This window comes from Nycticebus coucang, chromosome 5, assembly GCF_027406575.1.
Source record: "Nycticebus coucang isolate mNycCou1 chromosome 5, mNycCou1.pri, whole genome shotgun sequence".
NCBI lineage: Eukaryota > Metazoa > Chordata > Mammalia > Primates > Lorisidae > Nycticebus > Nycticebus coucang.
Genome location: NC_069784.1, coordinates 13302914 through 13322272, shown reverse-complemented (window position 1 = coordinate 13322272; position 19359 = coordinate 13302914). Strand labels below are relative to the sequence as shown.

The 19359-nt window shown below is 39.3% G+C and overlaps 1 protein-coding gene across 1 annotated transcript in view; it reads right to left on the bottom strand.

Moving 5' to 3' along the window:
- ADGRL2 (adhesion G protein-coupled receptor L2) overlaps nucleotides 1-14616 on the bottom strand; it is a 581138-nt gene extending 566522 nt beyond the window's left edge. Inside the window, exon 1 of the mRNA XM_053591012.1 lies at nucleotides 14462-14616. The gene's annotated coding sequence lies outside the window, so the exon portion shown is untranslated. The remainder of the gene's footprint in view (nucleotides 1-14461) is intronic.
- Nucleotides 14617-19359: the final 4743 nt, after the last annotated feature.

Below are 19359 nucleotides of genomic sequence, written 5' to 3'. Positions count from 1 at the left end.
CACGCGTATAATATCACAGTCCTTATTTTGCTTATTTGATTGTGAACGAGGAAAAAAAAATGCCCACAGATCCTGCATTGCTTGGTACATGGAAACCATTGTTTTAAGAAAGAGACCAAGGAGGCCCTGGGGAATTGGTTCCTGCATTCTTTATAGCTGCCAATTTCAAATGGGGGAGAGTTGTGTTTCTTGGGACAGGCAAGTGGGGTGAAATCACGCCTGGCTGATTTAAGGATAAGAAACATTCTCAAAACAGAGTTAGTCTTTTTAGGAATATAAAAAGATTCCCCCTCTTCCTCCCTCCCCAAATTACCTAATTATGTAGATTAAGCCTTGCTTCTTAGCCTCTGTGGCTCTTTACACATTTTGAGTTGTGTGTGTGATTTTTCTTCTAGGAGAGAATGTTCACCTGCGTTCTTACTGTGTAAGTATCCCTTGGATATTTGACTAAAAGAAGGTAACATTAGCCTCCAGGTGACAGCACAATGAACTATTCTCTCTCATAATTATTTGCTGGGAAGTGGCGGAACTGGGAAGTCAGGTTCACAGACAAGTCTCACCACCAAACAGAGTGGGTCATTGTCAAAGGAAAAATCTATTTTTTGAAATGTGTGCACTATGGAGAGTTTATAGACAGTAGCTTTCAAAAGTGTATAGTTCAAATTTTTTATGCCATTTGGGATCCTGGATAGGTAGTTCTGATTTTTTCCTGAAAAAAATACTACTTCGAAGTATCAGGGCTCAGAACATTTTTGGGATTCAGAAAAACAATCCTCCACAACATGGTGCTTTGACATGCTGGGTGCTTTGAACTGAAGAAGCAGCCTCCGAGCCCAGGTTTCTCAGGTCTCCTCCCACTGCCTGGCTGTGCTCCCTCCAGTCTTCCAGAGCACAGGCTGTTTCCACAGTCTGAAGTTTTGACCAAAGGAAGACCCCCCAGAAGGAATGCAATTGTCCTGGGCCTCCGCCCTATAATCTCATCAAACAAGGAGGAATAACTTTTGGAAGGAAGACTGGAGTTGACAGCAAGCCCAGAGTCCCAGGCTATTGTCTGTTCTTCGAGCTCAATCATTTCCCCTAAAAATCATTTACGCTTCCTCTGAAAGTGCCTACAGCCCCCACTTTCCTCTCCCGTACTGAGAGGGTCTGTTGGCTCCAACCATCTGGCCCTTCTTTGAGTTTCAGGCTTTGTATGACTTGTGTACATTTGCTCTTTAATAAATGTGTACCCCTTTTCTCCCATTAATGTCTATTGTTAGTTTGTTTTATTGACTCAGATTGTCAAAGTCTTTATGAGACAAAAGAAAAGTTCCTTTGGCCTTAACAACAACAACAACAATGAGACCCCCCAAATATGGCATCTTGGTATCCCGAGTATTTAAGCTGAAAAACATGGAGAAAACCGAAGAAGCAAGAAGGTCCCCCTCTGACCATCTCCTGCCTTTTTCCCTGCAGCGCTGCCATCAGGAAGTTCTCTAACTCACCTTCCTAAAAGTAGATCAGAAGACCCTCAGCTGACAGGTGTTTGGCCTTGTACCTGGAGGCCAGAAGGAATCTGAACAAACAGGCTAAGTTCCTTCTTATTTATTATTCTTAGGTCACACTTCCTTTCTGTGCAATCCTACGTCTACATGACTGTGCTTTTTTCATCAGACCTTTCCATAAACACAGGGTTTTATTTTTTATTTTTATTTTTGTGTGTGTGTGTGTGTGTGTCTTTGAGTCTTCATTCCTGAAGGCTCCATGTCACATAAAACTTTGGTTAAATAAATTTGTTCTTTCTCTTCTGTCACAGGGTTTCCAGCCATGCATCTTGCAATGGGTGAAGAAAAGATATCACTTCATTATTTATACAGTGCATGTAAGCTAATAACATTATTCTGGAAATAAGACAATAAGAGGAAATTGATTTACAAAGATGCTGAACAATGCTTTTAAGTTGCAAACGGGGGATCAGGGACAATGCCCAACATGGAGTGGCTGAGATCTGCTACTCATTCTGGAATCTCCAGTTGAGATCCTGGGACAAAGGACAAAAGCCAATAGAAAGATAAGTGTTTTTTCACCAAGATCAGTTCTCCCAGATCTCTGCCTATAATACCCGGGGAAGACTAGAAGGTAAATTCTTCCCTTGCTCCTTGCTTCCTGAATTCCGATTAGCAGGGGAAAAAAATGCTGTTTTTCTCTTATTAATCTGTCTTTTGTTATAGGGATGTCAGCTGTGAAACTTGCTATGATGAGGAAAAGATAGTATTTTTCCTCCCCTGCTTAAGCATGAGGGGTTCATCTCAGCACATATCTTCTCTGAAAAACAGAGAAGGAGCCCAGTGTGCCTAATGAAAGTTTAAGTGCAGATTTTTCTTTTAAAATTAGGTACAATATTTGCTTTTGCTGCCACACTTCTGAGTCGTAGTAAGAGGTAGTAACAAGATGGTAACAGGGAACTGGCTGGAAAAATGAGTTAGAATCCTTCCATACCTCTCTCTGTGTGTGTGTGTCTCTGTGTGTGTGTCTGTGTGTGTGTGTGTGTGTAGTCATGTGTATGCATTTGTGTTGTGTGTGTATACAGAGGGTGCCAAAAATGTATGCACATTTTAAGAAAGGAAAAAAGTGTATTAAACTTGAAATACACTCTATATACCGGTAACGTTTGTTATCTTCTGTATTGTATCTTGTATCTCTTGTAATTGCACAAGTCAAACATGACTCGAGTATGACAATTTTACACAATTCTTTTCCTTTTTGAAAACATGGATACCAGGGCGGTGCCTGTGGCTCAGTGAGCAGGGCGCCGGCCCCATATGCCGAGGGTGGCGGGTTCAAACCCAATCCCGGCCAAACTGCAACAAAAAAATAGCCGGGCGTTGTGGTGGGCGCCTGTAGTCCCAGCTACTCGGGAGGCTGAGGCAAGAGAATCGCGTAAGCCCAAGAGTTAGAAGTTGCTGTGAGCCATGTGATGCCACGGCACTCTACGGAGGGTGATACAGTGAGACTCTGTCTCTACAAAAAAAAAAAAGAAAACATGGATACCTTTTTGGCACCCTGTGTATGATTGGGCAATACAATGGAGTTGTTATAATGATGACAGTAAAGCAAGTGGAAAGTGTGGATCTTTCTAAGTTTCCTTCATATTCTCTGTTTTTCTTTCTCTCATTCTTTTTTTTTTTTTTTTAGAGACAGAGTCTCACTTTATCACCCTCAGTAGAGTGCCTGAGTAGATGGGACCACAGGTGCCCACCACAACATCCGGCTAGTTTTTGGGTGTAATTTGGCCAGGGCAGGGTTTGAACCCACCACCCTCAGTGTATGGGACTGATGCCCTACTCACTGAGCTACAGGCGCTGCCTAGTTTCTCTCATTCTTTTTATGGTATAGGGAAACAAGCTGGGGGTTTAGAAGCCTCTGCGGGTTAAGCATATCTGACAATTGAATTCCCAGAAACAGAGTATTAGATTTTCTCACGAAGTGACGTTTTGACTGGAATCTTTTAAATGGAAGTTTATTAAGTACTGAGAGGAGGCTCATTCCATCGTGGGTCCTTAAATAATGGTAGTCACTACTGTTGCTATTAATTGCTCCCATTAAGAAACCAAGGATTCCAACATCAGATTAGCTCATTCCATCAATACCAGTGCAATCCCTACATCAGAGAATGCTTTGAAAGACATAAAGACAGAAGGTGGTTGGACAGATGTTTACACTGAAGGGTAAGAAGGAAAATATTAAGTGGCTTGAAAAAATATCAGGACCGTGAGGTTTTGGTCCATCACCTACCCAAAGATGTCTTATTTTAGGATTATCTATCATAAAGGTTAATAAAGCCAAGGCTTAACGTCATTGATATTTGAAATAAAAATGTGTATTTAATTTATAAAAAAACAAAACAAAACAAAACTACCCACTACCCAGGCACAATGATAGAGGCAGTTATTTTTGGCAAAAGTGGATTGTGGACAGAGTAGCCGGTGAAATGCTCTTAAGTATTCATGTAGGACAAAAACCTTCCTGGCACTAAGAAATCTCAATTGGCTTTTAGGCTGCCCTGTGGTTTATTGTGGGCTTTAAATCAGCTCCAAAGCTCTACTACATACCATTGTGTCTGTTAGAAAATCATTATGGTGCCATTAAAAGCAATGTTGTTTCGCAGACGAACATGGAATTGTCCTGAGTCTGACGGCTGTGCACTCCCTCTGAGTCTCCTGTCATTATCTACACTTGTGTTGGTCAAGAGATACAGCTGTCGGGAAAACACTCAACAGATGGCAGTTGTAGGGTGATGCATCATCCTTTTGGGGGATGCTTCCTGACACTCGAGCTCAGGACTTCCATAAATGCAGGCATGCAACTGAATCCTTTCCAGCAACACAGGTTTGGAATGTTCAGTGACAAAATTAACTTCCTCCAGAAATGAAGAGAAATCAAAATGCCCTTAGGAAATAAAGTGTGCAATAATGATGCTAAAATGTATGACCTTTTATAACTTTCCCACTATTATGGATTAAGAACGCCAAAAGATATAGAATGCCTTGTATATACCATCTTGTTAGTATCTGTTACTAGGATTCGTGGGTAGATAGATCACTTTTTTTTTTTTTTTTTTTTTTAGGATGAGAGTGAGGCAAGATTGGTCAGTTCTTTCATTTTTCTTAAAAAGCTCTTAAAAGATTGGCTTTATATCTTTAAAAAGAGCCATTTAACCTTGGCTTCAGTAACGAAATGACTCGTTGAATGATGTAGTCTGTGATGAAATTAGCCTAAGTGGTTTAAGAGTTAATTAGGTGGTTTCTTTTCAAATTTCATGTAGCATTTTAACATGAAACACTTAAGCCTTCGTTATTTATACAGTGCATATATGTTTATAACATTATTATGGAAATAAGAAAATAAGAGGAAATTGATTTACAAAGATGCTGAAAAATGCTTTTAAGTTGCAATCGGGGGATGGGGACAGTTTGCTTTTCTTTGTATGTCCCTGACCAACTTCCCCCACCCCCATTGCTTTGGGACTGTTCTAATTATGCTGGATTATTCAGTATTCAGAATCTGAGTTCCAGATTTCCTATGACTGACTTATTTTCCTTTCTTTTAGTTACACAGCTCCTTTGCCTTTTTAGAGCCTCAGTTCTGTTCAGTGCTTGGGCTGTGTGTACTTTTAATGCAGTGACAAGACAGTATTGAATACCAGGCATATGTCCTGCTTCTATGTTCTAGAAAGTATCCGGGGCGTGCTTGCCTGCCAGCTCAATTCGCCCTCCGATGCTGCTGCTGACTGATATTTGGCTATCTTTAGTTTGGACTGCATCTGAGTAAAGGCCTATATAATCTTAAAAGCTGGCAGCATGGGGATACCTGTATCCCACTGGGTTAAGTTTAATTTTGTCAAAATGGTTGTCTTTCCTTTTTCGTGTTAGCAAAATTGTGTCCTGCAGTTCACAAAGATTTATATTTCTTCTACAACATGACACTCTGACATTCTGTGTTGTCTATTCACGTCCCAGTAATATGCTGTATATGTTTTCCGTTAATATATTTGCAAGTTGGTCTCAATGGTTGCTCTCCAAAAGACTTCCAGTGGATAAAACACAAGGAATAAAAAGCTGTAAAAAAGGAGTCTTTTCAGAAAATGCGTAAGGAGCCAGGGAACAATGGGGGGAGGCTGTCGGAGTCATGAAAACGACATAGTATGGGTTTGAGATGCATTGTGTGTATTTTGGAACAAAAGTGTTTCATTTTTTCAAAGAGCTTGATACAGGTTAGGCATTATGATAAGTACTTTACCTGTATTATTTGATCTGATCTGATTTGATTCTCACTCATATATAAGGCATTATTATTCCCACTGTACTGATGGGTAAATAGTGGCACAGCTGATAATTTGCCCGAAGTCACACAGTAAGATGATTTTCTAGAATCTTATAATTTCTTACAAAGGTATAGTTATTTCTTCTCTAAACAAGAGTATGACTTTGTGTCTATAAGACCTTCCAGGATGTTATTATTGGATGTAGGTGCTAATTAATTAAAAAAATGTAAAATATTGCTTGTATAATGAAATGCATCTTTATGCTTCTTAAAATAGTACAATTCCTACCAAAAAAGAAGCATGAGAGATGTAAAAAATATGTGGTCTTTTGAAGGATTCAGGGATTTTTGTAATAAGTAGAAAGTTAGTAAACTACTTTCTCCAGAAACTTATGTTTGTTTGTTTTTTTTTGAGACAGAGCCTCAAGCTGTCACTTTGGGTAGAGTGCTGTGGCATCACAGCTCAAAGCAGCCTCCAACTCCTGGGATCAAGAGATTCTCTTGCCTCAGCCTCCCAAGTAGCTAGGACTACAGGTGCCCACCACAACACCTGGCTATTTTTTGGTTGCAGCCGTCATTATTGTTTGGTGGGCCGGGCTGGATTCAAACCTGCCACCTCAGGTGTATGTGGCTGGCGCCTTGGCACTTGAGCCACAGGCACCAAGTCCAGAAACTTATGTTTATTGTAAGATTAATACAGCATTAGTTTTATGATTTATTTATTTATTTATTTTTCTTTTCTCAGACAGTCTCGCTTTGTCACCTTCGGTAGAGTGCCATGGTGTCACAGCTCACAGCAACCTCAAACTCCTGGGCACAAGCGATTCTCTTGCCTCAGCCTACCGAGAGAGCTGGGACTACAGGCATCCACCACAACATCCTGGTATTTTTTTTTTGTTTTGTAGAGACAGAGTCTCACTTTATGGCCCTCGGTAGAGTGCCGTGGCATCACACAGCTCACAGCAACCTCCAACTCCTGGGCTTAAGCGATTCTCTTGCCTCAGCCTCCCGAGCAGCTGGGACTACAGGCGCTCGTCACAACGCCCAGCTATTTTTTTGTTGCAGTTTGGCCGGGGCCGGGTTTGAACCCGTCGCCCTTGGTATATGGGGCCGGCGCCTTACCGACTGAGCCACAGGTGCTGCCCTAGTTTTATGATTTAAATTGAAGGAAATTTCTTCCTTTCATCTGTTGAGTGAAGTGAGTCTGTAGGTATAACCCCTAAGAGAATCTTATAGGTCCTCTTCCTAGCGTATAGCTGTTGCGTGACCAGAGCCTCGAACGGGAGTATGCCCCCAGCTGGAAAGAGTGTGGGGATGACAATGTGACAGGGTACATTCTCAGCGTGAGTGTGCTGTGAAAATGATTGGCAGAACATAATCTATACAATTAAACTCTGCTTTGCCCTAAAACTTTGGGGACAGTAACCTCTGAAGTCTGTCTTATCCCAAAAAGAGATGACTAATTAGAAGCCTGAAAGTGATCTCTAGATTTCCATTTGCTTTTTATTACAAGTGTATTCAGGTAGGTGAAAAGAAGTTACAGTCACGATGCTCTGTGGTTACCTCTAACATCTTGCAAAAGTAATTGTCTCCAATTTGACTCTTTATTGGCAGCTCAATGTGGACAGACAAACCCACAGGGGAGCAAGGCCCCATGAATGCTCAGGCAGCATCAGGGTGGAGCGAGCCCATTGTCTGATGCTCGCCCTTGCAGACACGAGTGTTCTACTATAAATCTAAGCCACGCAGGGAGTGGGATTTTACAGCTCTAATTGCCATTTGAGATTGTTCTCCTGCTTCATGCAAGTCAATGAGAAGGGTCCAATTGTTGCAACAGTCTTGAAACCCTACCTTAGGCATCCATTATTAGTCCAATTTTAGTTTGGAATCCGTATGAGCTTTATCTTCAGTTATGAAGTTCACATCCCCATAAGGAAGAGGGGGCTCAATAGTAAGGGAAACGAGCAAAGTGTAGGCTTTGCAATAAATCTGAGGTATTAGGTGGACATAATTGAAACAGTTGTTTTTCTTTTGCTGGGGAATAAACACATAATTGGAAAAAAATGAGGTTCTAAAGGGGATTGTGCATTCCTAAATATTTTATAGCTGTGTTAAATGCAATGTTGTACTTTCGTTCCCATGCTGAATCTTTGCCGATGATTATTTACTCACCCAAAAGATGAAAACCCAAAAGATGCTATTTGAGGTTTTTTTCATGTGGTTTGAGTCTTGGCCCTTCTGTCAATGTTTTGCTGTATGATTGTAAAGAGCAGCTCTTTGCATATGAGAAGACAGATGCTGGTGATTTAAGCAGGGAAACATACCACAGTGCTTTTACTCAGCTGATATTGAATGATTTACCATTTAATGTAGTTGGTCTTTCATAACTCTGAGTTCATACAGAAGCAGCAGCTATATGGATGCAATAATATTGAGCTTCCCACCAATGACCTATGAGAGCTTCTTTTGTAGCTTTAGTTACTAGACCCAGATGGCCTCAAGCATGACACGTGAAGGAAAGAAACAGCGTTATTTCCCATCAGTGATGTCCTGGGCAGGATGTATAATTATGCCAGATAAAGATTTTCAAATCAAAACTCCTTGTGTTAACATCACGCTGCAACTTTGGAGGACAAAACACAGCTCTTTATCTCATTATCAAAAGAACACTGTGAAAACTCAGAAAACATGGAAAATCAGGCTGAGGTGAAACCGATTCAAAGGGGGAGAAGTGGCACAATGTTAGAGGTAACCACAGAGCATCACAACTGTAACTTCTTTTCACCTACCCTGAATACACAACCTTGCAATAAAAAGGAAAGTATTAGAGAAATACTTCCAAATCTGGAAGATAAACTTACTTCCTTATCATTGTTATTTGCTTTCATTTGTATGGGAATTTCTGGTAAGATATTTGAACAGATTTCTTTCCTCTAGTTTTAGAAATTACCTAGATAGAGATTTAGATGTTTTGATAGATGGATGGATTGGTAGATGATAGATAAGCTACTTCAAACAAACAAGCAAACAAACAAGTCTTCCAGAATACTAACGTATAAGACACAGACATCTAATGAGATCGAAGTCTTCTGGAGGGAGGATGGTATTCAACATGCTGGTGAGAATTGTGATATTACTGTTATCTAACACAATGGTCTAAATGCATTTTTTCCTATCAAAAGCATTCCCTAATTCAATAATCTATTTCACTTTAGCATTATTGGTGAGAGACTGAAAAGCAAATGATTGGCTAGGTTGCCTCTTTTTTTCCTGTTCTTTTTTCTTTTTATTGTTGTTAATATTCTAACATCTGTAAATTAGGATTTGCAAGAAAAAAAATGATCAACATCTTTCATGACAATTACAGGCCTGCCAGACAACAACTGTTGCCTATTTATGACTATATATGATCCCTTAACTGCTTACAGTGGACCCAAAATGTTTTTCTTTTCCAATAATATAATCCTAAAAGACAGAGCAGGCAGTTAGACCAGATGTTTTCACTATAAGAAACATATCAGAGGTGTCCAGTGTGATGGGATTAGATGAACTCAATCCACCGTGTGGGTCCCCTGGCCCACACTGCAGCATTTTTCATTCTTTAGGCCAGGATCAGCCTTTTCCTCAAGGAATTTCTGATTTAGTGATTTTTTAAAGATTTGCCCATAGTACAAAAGCATTTGTATTTACCTCAATGCATCATTTGAAAATACTGTCCTAGAGATATTTATCCATTTTCCAAAGTTTGAAGATGCTTGGTATTTTGGAGTTTTCATTCAGCAAATGAATGGATATTTGCATAACATTTATAATTATGCAATTATGACATTTAAAAAGACAAAGAAGATTTTCTGTATGAGGTTGCTGAAAAAGGGAATGGTCATAATGCCAATGCTCTCCACCTGATACTTTACTATTGCTAAGTGATTTATAGAAAGTTCCTTTGTCCACTTTTGAGGTTGAGTTCTCTGAGGGCCTGGTCTTCCCCTAATCCGGTGTTAGGATTTGTGGATTCTCATCCTCGTCATGATTTGTGGAAAAACCCTTTCAATTGCTTATTTATTTTGTTGCATCTAACAAAACTCCATGTGGGGAAATGGACATATTAGTATAGAGAATTGGGTCAAAATTATCATGATTTTATTTGAAAAGGAATGATCAAAGTATACATCCCATTGTAACAGGAATTTGTTTAGATAAATTGCTCCATATTAGAAATCAGGTATTAGGGTATCAATATCAATAAGTTAGTAAGTTTGATTGGGAATCTTTTCCAGATTTGTATTTTCAGTCTAAATAGAGACAAGTATTTTATGAGAATTCTATTTCCCTGTTTGTTCAATTCCAAGATTTTTACAGGAGTTCTAATTTGAAATGTGGCTGATATGCCACAAAAGAAATAGTAGAGAGACAGGTTTCAAAAAATGTTTGTTATTTCTAGGCCCAAAGGCATGATATCATTTGGAAACATATTTTAAAATGACGTTGCAATTTTGGTTTAGCCTTTTAAAACTTTGAAAAGTGATCACTTAGGACCACTGGGGAAATAGTCCATTTAGCCAGTGTGTACAAAATAATCACCATTTTGTACATGATAGGCACACAACTAAAGTACGGGCAACAGATACTCTGGTTCACCCCATTGGGACACCCCTGATATGTCTGGTAGTTATCGTTGGACACTATGTTTTCACAAATAGCTAGAATAGATTTCAGTCTACAGTGAGCTGGATTATTCAGGTGAATGTGGTTAGAAACTCAACAAAACTGAATACTTCATGATTGGTTATTACTAGGAGCTGCTTCCAAGTAAGCTTTGAAAAATACATTTTTTAAAAAAGGGATTAAACAAGATAAAAGTAGATGTGATATTGTCAAACAAAGAGTCTAAATGGAGCCAGGTTTGATTGAAGGTGTCATTTAGGGTTAATTTAATATCAACTGAAATCTCTTAATGTAGTTTGGGGAATGTTGACTTATTTAAGAAAAAGTGTTAAGCAAAAAATCCTATCAGGTAACACAATGATAATATTCAAATTAGAACAGATTAGAAATACAGCATGTCAAATCTTCTTAAAGAATCGACCTATTTACCTTAGAAGCAAGAGAATCCTATCTAGAATAAGCAACATTTCTAGAATAACAAGCCAACATTGCTGTAGATAAATGGTAGACCCTAAAATAACAAGGAGAGCCCAGTAATAGATTTTCTATCTACATCTTAAATAATATCACTGCATTTACGACCTATGACATGGTACCATAGTGCTAAAAGTTCTTCTAGAGAGAAACAATTCATTCAAAAAGGTTGAAGTAAGGTACTACTGATACGGAAAGGAAAACATCACTTGTCTTACTTTTTCTTACTTATTCTCTTCTAAAGTCAGAGGAAAAAGCTCATTTTGGAATCTAAAGGAATATTTTGAAAAGAAAATTATAAAGGACAGTATTAGGGAAAAGCCTGGAGGAGAAGGTTTTGAAAAGTATTTTGGAAAGTTAATGAACTATAAATTATCAGCATAATGATTTACCAATTTAGAATGACACAATAGCAATTCAAGTGTTTTTGTCATCAAAATGATGCGGTTAAAAAAAATAACATTTAATAGTCTTCCTTTATTCCTATCCCTTTTGAAAGGATAAAAATCATATGCTAGTCCTCTCAGGTCACAACAGATTTTGTTGTAATTATAAAATGTAATTCGGTAAAATTTAAATTGTACTTTGTAAAAAAAAAATAATGAAGTAAGGGAAGATGTCTGTTGTATGTAAGAGCATGATATGAAAAGAAAAATGTCTTTGAATCTTAAGGCAGTGATTCTTAAATGCATGTTCTGAGGACTGTATGCTTGGGAATTACCTGAGAAACTGGTTAGAAGTGCTGCAAATTCCTGGGATCGATGCCAGATCTACTGAGCCTGTTTCTAAGAGAATTAATTTCAGAACCCGTTTTACTACATATATAGTCACAGATGCTTCTTAAACATGGACAACTTTTAATGCCACTCTCTTTAAGGAAATCTTTGGGTTATATGATCACTTAGGACCACTGGCTAAATCAAAGAAAATCATTAAAATTCGGTTATTCTGAACACATAGAGTAAGGACAAGTTGAGTATCTTCCTTACATTTAGCAGATTATTTTGTACTTGATAGGCATGCAACTAAAATATGTTATATAAGCAAATAAATGGCATTTTACCAATTACGCTAAGACAGATGTCATTTGGATGCAAAATCCATTAGAAAAGAAAATCATAATTTAAAATATTCAAAGGAAATATTCCTGTGAACATTATATCATCTACTATATGTATTCAATAATATTGGGAACACACAAAGAAGAGAACTTAAGGTTAAGTCACAGAGGAGGTAACAAGGGGGGGGTCAAGCTGAAGCATAATCATAAACTCTTCAGCAAGTCCCTGCTTATATACGAGGTAGAAATGTTGAATTTGCTAAAAAATCCAAATTGGATTTTTTACTCTTAATATTTTAAAACAGGAAGGTTGTTTAAGGTATTCATGGTACAGTTTCTATTTTTAGGGATGATGTATTACACTTAAAAAAATCAAGACTATAAATGTTCTTACATATTTGCTGAAAGTAAGATTACTGTGCTATTTTAGCAATGAGAAAAATGATCATTTTCACATTTTTTTCTTCTTTCATTCAACAAATATTTATTGATTACCTATTATGCACACATTAGTTAAGATAGGATCCCTGGTCTTGAAAAGTATCTAGCCTGGCCGGGCGTGGTGGCTCAGGCCTGTAAGTCCCAGTGCTGTGGGAGGCCGAGGCGGGTGGATTGCTTGAGCTCAGAGGTTCAAAACCCATATGAGAAGCAGTCAGCCAGAGTAAGACCCCGTCTCTACCAACAACATCAAAAACAGCCAGCACCACAGGAGAAAGAAGAAAATCAACAAAAAGAAGTACTTCAAACAAAGAAGAATGAACAGGCACACTGAAATTAAAAATTAAAAAAAAAAGAAAAGTATCTAGCCTAAAATATGTAAAGAAATGGGCAAATTTTCATTTTAAAGGGATAGGCCAAATATAGGCCTATAGACATGCTATGTCAGGTTTTCTGGATGATCAGTAGTATATCAGGGACTACCTGCACTTTTTTCTTAAACTTTAGCCTCACGTCGGCTTGGAGATCACATAACTTAACTGGTAAATAGCGTAATTCATTGCCAGGGTCAGGGACTAGCTGCAGGAATGTTACCTCCACTGGTATTTCAGAAGCAGCCTAGAAGGAAATTCTTTCCTTTTTATCACAGATGGTGATCCAGTGTAATTGGATGTTCTGATTTGGGTCATACTCAGAGGGAGTATTTGTGAGCAAAAGGCATTAACATTTGCATCTAATTCTTCCTATGTTGAATTGAGATGTCATAGCTTAATAAACGTGCACGCGACAGTCTACCTACCATCCTTATAAAATGCAGTGATACTTCCCCTTTCTCTTAGGATATCTTTTGTCAGGTAGTCATCACTCTCCACTATTGTTGAATTGGGTGTGTCTACAACCCACTTCTTTTGAAATAATCTCTTTAACCTCTTTGATAGTTTTGTTTACTTAATTCAAGGACTAGCCTCTAAATACTGAGGCGACTATTGGGTAATTTTAACAAAGAGATTATACAAACACACACACATACACATTGGTGTCTCAATTCAGAATGTAATGAGCAGATGAAGGTATTTGGCGAAAGTTGAAATTAGCCAGCAAGTGGTTAAATATTCTTCCTTGATAGTACTAATTTGTTTATAATAGCCTTTTAATTGCAGCACATAAACAAAAACAAACGCGGGTTAGAGTCTACGTAAAAAGTATCAATCTTGTCTTTTCTGTTTAAAACACTTATAATTCCCATTCTAGTTTAGCTGAAATAAGGACTAGAAAAGCTATACCCTGTGTCATTGGCTGAGGAGCTTCTAAGGCTCAGATCCCTTTTCTGAAAGGTAGTCCTCGTGTATACAACGGCTGTTGTCTCTTGGTAGCATTGTGTAGTCTGGGAGAAATCACAGACGTGCAGGTGCCTTATGAATAACCAGATGGGAAATGGAAGATGATCAAACTTCCTCCTGGACCCTCTGAGTCAAACAGGAATGACAAAAGATTTCCCTTTGCAATAGTGAGGAGAGGGAAACCCAAGTTTCAACGAAAATGCCTGACAACAGTCTCCTTCTTAAAGACAGGAAACCTGCTTTGTAAAGCTTTTCCCACCACCAAAAGACAGCCAGAGCCTGCGATTAGACTCAGCAGCCGCGTGACAGTGCCAGGAACGCTGATGAACGCCCAAATCATTTCCTTGCAGCAAAACACCATCCGCCCAAGAGCGCGGGGAGCGCCGGGGCCACCGACTCAGGGGGACGAGCGCCACCTGTCGCCTGCCTGCTGCAGTGCGGCCGGCCCCTGCCCCTGCCCCTGCCCCTGCCCCTGTCCAGGCCTGCGCTGCGCCCACCCCCCGCGGGGCTGTCCCCCTCCCCAGAGCCGCCTGTCGGAACCTTGGGGTGGTCTGAAGTTCACCTAAGTGTGCTCATATCACGCTCTATAATTTGAGGAAAACACACGAATTCTAATCAGTTTTTAAAACAACCAGGCCTCTCCTCTCATTTACTAGAATGGAAAAAAATTCACTTTTATTACCTCCAAGATGCCAAACAGCGCCATTTTATGACTGTGGGAAGCTGGAAGTCATTTCCGAACTCTCTTGGCAAGGGTGCGATGTGGCGCATCAGTTCAGCCCTCTGCGTGTCTCCTGAGAACCACCGCACAGCCCGTGATTTACTGTCCTCACGCGTTAAAGGGACGCTTTCTGCCCTGAAACCGAAGAAGGAAAGGTGAAGTGTGTTCACCGAGCGTCCCAGCGAGACCTGCAAGAATATGAGCCTGCACACAGTGTGAGCCAGAGGTAAAGAATGTTTTGGTAACCCACATTTTCCAACATATCATTTTTAGTTTGTTTAAAAGATTTATGTTGATGGCCTTTACAAGTTTTTTTTTGTTGTTGTTGCAGTTTTTGGCCGGGGATGGGTTTGAACCCTTCACTTCCAGTATATGGGGCGGGGGCCCTACTCCTAGAGCCACAGGCACCGCCCAGCCTTCATAAGTTGGGATGATTTTTGTATATTGGTCAATTGGTCTTCAGGCTACTTTCACAGACATCCCATGCTTATTGTAGTGGCATTGTGATCCCTCCTCCCCCATTACTGTTTGTGTCCTAAATAGATTGTGGTACACATCTACAGTGAATACAGTGTCATGGCTAAATATATGTGTTACACACCTCCACACATAGCCAGTAGAACCTTCATACACTGGCCACCTCCTCAAGTTGACTGGACAGGCACCATGCGTACTCAATGTACAGTAGGCCTAGTTCCTTATGTTGACCACCTCTGTATGTTGACCAGTTTGTTGCAGTCCCTTGAGTGGTCAACTTACAGAGGTTCTACTCTATACATACACACATGCATATATATACAGATAAATATATTCAGTATATATCCACATATATCCATACCCATGCCCACACAAACATACACACTGTGGAAGTATTTAAGTTTTATAAACACATATTTGATTGACTAAAGGCATTTAAACAAGAATCAAAAAGAGATTTTTGCATATTTTCTAATTTACATAACCAGAAGATGGAAAAGCTCCAGCCACCCTTGTTGCTTTTCAGTGGGAACAAACAATGATTTGAATTTCTGTGTTCTTTTGCTGACTCAAATCTCTTGTAGTTGAATGTTATGTAAACTGGGTGATTACAGTTGCTATTAAATAAAATATATTCACATACGTGTACATTTTGCCCCTCCTGTTACTTTGTGTGGCTATTTTGACTGGCTATTTTGTGCATGCGATCTACAGTCAAAGCACTCGGTCACTGGAGGCAGAAGCACAGTCAGAGTGATATTTAACCAGTAATCAGAAAATATATTGCACTGTGTGTGATTAGCTCAGTGCGTGGCACACAGTCAGCTCTCTGTGAACATCTGCTGAAATAATGAATAATAAACTACACTGCTGTGGAAAATACTTACATAGTCTATCACATCTAAAAAGGAGAAGCTGTCTGATAGTACAAAAGGAAAGCCAGGAAATTCCTTTTCTTTATTAAAAGTCAGTGACCTACCCTGTTTCCCTGAAAATAAGACAGTTATTTTAAGGTGTGCTCCCAAAGATGCGCTACGTCTTATTTTCAGGGGATGTCTTATCTTTCCTGTAAGTAGGTCTTATTTTCAGAGGATGTCTTATTTTCGGGGAAACAGGGTAGCACTGACTTCAAGTAGGCCAATGTGTATGTGTCTTTATATTATATTTTTAAGCTTTGAGGAGTAATTGTCCAAAGCAACTCTCAAAGCAGTAAATAATTTTTCTTTGGTTATAAACAACCCCCAAATCCTTCATGGAACAATGTCTCTCTAGTAATTATATTCCTAATTGAATATTCTATTCATAAACTATCATCTCCAGAAGGGTGTCCATAAGGGTACCTTATACTTTCCATGTCTTTTTTTTTTTTTAATTGAAATTAATGTCTGATAAACTTACAATGTTTTGGTTATTGATGAGAAAAACATCATTTTTATTTCCTGTTCTGCTAGGCAGGTAGATATCATCCAACACTTGAAGTGGTCAAAGTATTAAAATATAGGAAATATTACGTGGTCTTTTCCTCATCAGGCCCAGAATGATGTTATCTGTTTTGAAGTGGAAGTTTCACACTTGGCAGTATGTTTAGGACGTCATACTGTTTTCTCTGCTAAATCTGGTAGGGGTAATAGAGGCCAAACCAGGCAAATGGCTGAGGGAAGGGCAGGGGGTCCTATATCGACGAGAGCCGGGAATGCAGAGCTGCTCCTCTGTTCAGTGGTAACCAGGGGACCAAAAGTCCCCCTTCACTTAACAGGACTGGAGTCAACTTCAAACAAAAGAGTGGAGAAAATGCCCAAGAGCAAATTTATCAGCAGCTTGCTGACTCATCATTAATGACTGTTCAATGGCGAGAACAGAAGAAAGAACAGTATTTAAAGATAATGTAAGGAAATTACTGGGTTAAAAAAAATGTCTTTTTTTAGATCTACGTCCAGGAAGCTCTATCTATTTAAAGCTGGCACAGACATGGGACTGACTCAGACATTTCCTATGTGTATATATCATTTATTCTTTCACATTTTCATCTATCCATCCATCCATCTACCCATCCTTCATCCAATCATCTGTCCATCCCAACCGATTATTTAAAAATCATTTTATTTTTTCATCCACTTACAAATAAAATCTGGTTTGGGTGGCCACTATGGAACAAGGATTGTTCCTAGTGATAAAAAGGCATAGATGATAAAGTGGCTGTCCCCGAGGAGCTCGCAGTCCACATGGAGAGAAAGTTAAGTGTGTTAATCCCACAGAGTGTGATAGATGATTTGATAGCACTGCCCTGTGATGATGGAATGGCTTGTAAGTTAGACTGGCGGATCTGGGAAGGTTAATATGAAAGCTGAATTTTAAAAAAAGATGGTTGTGAGGCCTGGCACAGTGACTTATGCCTGTCATCCTGGCACTCTGGGAGGCCAAGGTTGAGGGTCATTTGAGCTCCAGAATTTGGGAGCTCCAGCTTGAGCAACACAGTGAGATCCCATCTCTACTAAAAATAGAAAAAAAGTAACTGGTGTTATGGTGGATGCTTATAGTCCCAGCTACTCAGGAGGCTGAGGCAGGAGGATCCTTTGTACCCAGGAGTCTGAGGTTGCTGTGAGCTAGGCTGATGCCATGGTGGCACTCTAGCCTGGACGACAGAGTGAGATTGTCTCAAAAAAAAAAAAAAAAAGAAAAAGAGAAAAAAAAAAAAAGAAAAAGAATATGGTGGGAAGGAAAAGTAATTTTAGACAGAAGGCCTGGCGTACACTAAATGTGTCCCTAATAATTGGTGTTCATATATATTTGCCAGATAATCATTTAATGTTTAGAATGCCACCCTTTTTACATACAACATCATAGAATAATTCAATGAACAGTAGATCGGGGAGGCAAGACACCTTAAATTAATGGGTACAAGCATTGCCTCTGGAACTAGACTTCCTGAGTCTGAATCCTGCTCTCACTCTTTTTAGCTGATCACCTGGGGGAAATTATTCAACCTCTCTCTGCCTCAGATTTCTTTCTTTAATTGAGGATAAGTATATGTTTGATAGTGAGTGTTAAATGTATTTTTTTTTTTTTTGAGACAGAGTCTCACTTTATCACCCTCAGTAGAGTGCTGTGGTGTCAGAGCTCACAGCAACCTCCAGCTCTTAGGCTTAGGCGATTATCTTGCCTCAGTCTCCCCAGTAGCTGGGACCATAGGCGCTCACCACAAGACCTGGCTATTTTTTTGTTGTAGTTTGGCCAGGGCTGTGTTTGAACCTGCCACCCTTGGTACATGGGGCCGGCGCCCTACCCGCTGAGCCACAGACGCTGCCCTGTTAAATGTATTTATACATTGGGGCCGCGCCTGTGGCTCAAAGTGGTAGGGCGCCAGCCCCATATGCGGTAGGTGGTGGGTTCAAACCCAACCCCAGCCAAAAACTGCAAAAAACAAAAAAAATGTATTTATACATGAAAAACTTATATATATCTGGTATGAAATAAGCTCTCAAGATATGTTAACTAGGATGATTTTTTTTCCTTTGGTTAAAATGATTATATTTATAATAATAATAATAATAATAATAATGATCTCTTGAAGGGATGTATGAGAGCTATCACAATTTGAGATTTGCTACATTCAGAAGCCAAAGAGCCTTCACCATTTCTAAAACTTACAAGTTGTTTGCACAAGACAGAGAAACCACCAAAATTCATTCAGACTCCGAGTTCAGATTTTGTCTTTGCTACCTTTCAACTCGAGGCTTTTAGCAGTTGCTTATCACAAACGGAGAGGCTAAGGACACCAGTATCTCCCTCCTGGGGCTGCTGAAAGAATTCAAGGGGATGACATGTAAATGTGACTGGCATTTCCCAAAGGTTTCATCATTCAAAAAAAAAAAAAAAACCCTTCAAAATTCTAAGAAAATACACAACGGCTAATCTAAGGCTTGTGAAAAATATCTTTCCCAAAATACTTTCTATACTTTGAGAGATTGCATATAAATATTCTCATCTGCATTCTCCAACTCTGGAAAACACTCTTGAGTGTTACTGCTGACTTTGATACGCTGCCTTGGCATCTTTGCCAGAACTTGCTTTGGGTTGCAGCTATTCATAGAATGCCCTTGGATAATATGATAGGTTGAACTTGCTTTACTCCTCCAATCATTTTGGAGGCAGTAATGATGGCAACTAAAATGGTCATCTGGAGAACACACTACGCAGGGAAATTTTCCAGTAAAATCTCCTTCTCTTTCTATTCTGGTCCTTAGAACAGCCCCAAAGAAGATAACATAATGCTGTCTGAGTAAATAAGTATTAAATATGCTAGCATAAAATGAATTTCCTGTATGAATGCGTGTGTGTATCTAAACACATATATACATACATATATATACATGTTTTGAAAG